We start from the raw sequence: 3,849 nt of genomic DNA, 5'->3' as shown, positions 1-3,849 counted from the left end.
CTAGGATTACAGGGTCTTTTGAAGTCATGATCAAGATCCCACAAGGTGGCAATCATGAAGTCAGAGGAAGGCTTCACTGGGGCTAAGTGGTCACTCCCTTCTGTGGTAGGTCACTCACACAGCTGACAAGTCTTAGGCCCACCCTATATGAGCTTCTTCATGGCCTGCTTGAATGTTCTTTTAACATGTGGACTACTATCCCCCAAGAATAACTCTGGCAACGTAGCTCTGAGGCTAAAGGGGCTCACCACTGACCCTAACAACCTGATAGAGCTGAGAAAGAGGGAACAAACTCCCTCAAGTTGTTCTCTGACCACACACACACACACACACACACCATGTAACTAAAAAAAAAGAAAAGAATTAAGGAAGAAGTTGGGGTGTTTGACAATCAGAGGGAGCTTCCCCTTCTAATGGGGAAAGGGAAAGGACTTACATGGGGGGGGACTGGGAGGAGAGGAAGGGCTAATATTGGGTTGTAAAGCGAATACATTAATTTAATAAAAAGGAAAAAAATTGAACAAAAACCAAAATCAAAAGTACGGTTTATGATTTAACCTTAGATGTCAGAGTTCCATTATATCCTAGTCGATCTCCTGTTTATTAGCTCTGTTGTGTGGAGGGAAACCATAAGGGGCTTAGATGCTAAAGACAAGAATCCCCATACGAGAGGCTGGCTGCTCTCTAAATTCTGCACATTGCCACCATCCCATCAGGTTTGTTACTGAGGTCCCTGCTCCTGTCACCTCAGCCTTAAAGATTATTATCAAGCCCTTTCATCTGGCCGTACATGGTATTCTGGGTTCTTTGTAGTTTGTTTTCTTTTTAAGATAGCATCTTGAATTCTTTAACTCTGAAAATGACAACCATTTCTAAGTTCCTAGATTCCAGTAACTCAAAATACAAAGCTGAAAGTATGCATGTCACTCAACATTCTGGCCCTATACCAAAATTTCTATTTTGTTTGAGGAGACATCATGTGAGAGTATCAAGACTTTTAAACATTTCCGGGAATTTTTCTTTTTATATAATAAGAACAAATATTTTCACAGTTATCAAGAGAATTGCAAGTATTTGTAACCTTGAAATCCCATCAAGGAGCTACATTCCAAGACACTGTAAGCTATTGATTCTAACCATTTAATTTTAACAATGACCAAAGCCAAATTAATTCCCACTCACAGAGGAGAAGGAAATAGTTGGCAACAATGTCAATGTCTGTTTTTAATCAATTTAAAAATATCAAGCAAACAGTGGTTAAAACAGCTAGCTAGAAACCACAGTACTTCCCTTTATGTTTCTAGTAGTTGGATTTTCCAACTAAAGTAGACTCTAATAGACTATGCACATGAGTGCATAGTAGACATTTAAAAAGAGACTGATCTATTCTTGAGTTTAGGGTGTTTAATGTGTGAATCTGTTTTACTCTTTCTTTATCCCAAGTGTGTTCTCAAATGTTCCAAGCTATCCTCTGTTGCATATGCACCTGGAGCCATAGGTCTTTCCATGTGTGCTCACTGGTTGGTGATTTAGTCCCTGGGAGCTGTGGAAGGTTTGGTTGGTTGATAAAGTTGTTCTTCCCATGGGGTTGCAAACCCTCTCAGCTCCTTCAGTTCTTTCTTTAGCTCCTTCATTGGGGTCCCCATGTTCAGTCTGATGGTTAGCTGCAAGCATCCTCCTCTGTATCTGTATGACTCTGGAAGAGCCTCTGAGGAGGCATCCATATCATGCTCCTTCCAGTAAGCACTTCTTGGCATCAGTAGTAGTATGTGGGTTTGGCAGCTGCTTTTCCTAGAGTATAGTTTCCCTCCTTGTTTTGGAGTTTTCCATCTATTATCATTTGTAGGCTGGGTTATGGACAGATATTGTATATATTTGTGGGGGTTTTTTGTTTTTTTTTTTGGTTTTTTTTTTTTTTTTTTTGGAATATTTTGGTTTCTCCATCTATGGTAATTGAGAGTTTTGATAGATATAGTAACTTGGTTGGCATTTGTGTTGTCTTAAGGTCTCTATGATGTTTGTCCAGTATCTTCGAGCTTTCATAGTCTCTGTTGAGAAGTCTGGTGTAATTCTGACCAGTCTGCCTTCATATGTTACTTGTCCTTTTTCCTTTACAGCTTTTAGTATTCTTTCTTTGTTTTGAACATTGGTCTTTTGACTATTATGTGTCAGGAGGAGTTTCTTTTCTGGTCCACTCTATTTGAAGTTCTGTAGGCTTCTTGTATGTTCATGGTCATCTCATTCTTTAGGTTAGGGACATTTTCTTCTATAATTTTGTTGAAGATATTTACTGTGCCTTTTGTTGATATTCTTCGCCCTTTTGTACACCTATTATCCTTAGGTTTGGTCTTCTCATTGTGTCCTGGAACTCCTGGACAATTTGGATTAGGAGCTTTTTGGCTTTTGCATCTTCTCTGACTATTTTGTTTATGTTTTCTATCTTGTCTTTGGCCCCTGAGATCCTCTCTTCCATCTCTTGTATTCTGTTGGTGATGCTTCTGTCTATGACTCCTGATCTCTTTTCTATGTTTTCTATCTTCAAGGTTGTCTCCCTTTGTGCTTTTTTTATTGTTTCTATTTCTGTTTGTAGATCCTGGATCGTTTTGTTCAATTCCTAAACCTGTTTGCTTGTGTTTTCCTATGTTTCTTTGAGGACTTCTACTTATTTACCTGTGTTCACCTGTATTTTTAAGGGAGTTATTCATGTGCTTCTTGAGGTCCTCCATCATCAACATGAGGTATGATTTTAAGGCCAAATATTATTTTTTCTGGTGTGTTGGGATATTCAGTACTTTCTGTAGTGAGAATACTGGGTTCTGATGTTGCCAGGCTGTCTTGGTTTCTGTTGCTTAGGTTCCTACGCTTACCTCTTGCCATCTTGTTATTTTTATTGTTACTTGGTCTTGTTGTCTCTTCTGTGAGTCTGTGGGCCTGTGGGCTCTGGTGGGAGATTGGTCCTTTGGTGCTGGGTGTTCAGCTCTCTATGGACAAGCTGTGAGTTCTGGTGGTGATGGGCTATCTCTAGCTCTGGGCACAGATGGAGTCATAAAGGGTCAAGACCCAAGCAATACCACGATATCTGTGTCCTGAGAGTTCCTGGTAGTTTCTCTCCAGACAGTCAGTGGAGAGAAAGTGGGGCTCACCCATGCACATAGGAGGAAAAGCACCTCCTAAGGCTCCTCTGGGTGCTCAGTAGTCTGTAGCAGGCCTGTGTCCTGATGGCAGTGGGCCAGCTCTGGCTCTGCACAGATGCTTATTTATAAACTACTTGCTTTAACGATCATGCTGAACTGAACAGCTTATCACCATCATGTCTACATTCCAAGTTTACTTGAAAATAGTAAAGAATTTAAAGGAAAATCCTAAGGCATCACACATATAAAAATGGCAACAGGGGCAAAGTGTGTGTTGGTCCAAGATAGCTACAATGTGGTCCGACATGTCTGACATTCATGTTGCAATGTCAAATGGCTGAACACCTCTGGCTTCAATGAAGATTTTTTTTCCTCAGGGCTGGAGCAATGGCTCAGAGGTTAAGAGGGAATGAAAACAAGTACATGACTGCTCCAAGGTATGGTTGAGGAGAAGGATTTTATTATAGATATAAGAGACAATTCAGCCAGAGACATCTGGAAGGGTCCCTACTGACTGCCCATGAAAAGAGGTAGGCAGAGACGTGAGGGACAAGAAAAGAAGGAAAACAAGAAAAAAGAAAGAAGGAAAAAGGGAGAGAGGTTAAGAGGACCAGGAGGGGAGCTGTGGACCAAGAGGACCAAGAAAGCACATGGACGAAATGGCAGGGGTATATAGGAATGAGAAGCTGGGGAAAGAGAAGCAAAGCCAGACCCT

This window comes from Micromys minutus, assembly GCF_963924665.1.
Source record: "Micromys minutus genome assembly, chromosome: 7".
In the NCBI taxonomy this organism is placed as follows: Eukaryota; Metazoa; Chordata; class Mammalia; order Rodentia; family Muridae; genus Micromys; species Micromys minutus.
Note: the sequence above shows the minus strand (reverse complement) of the source record.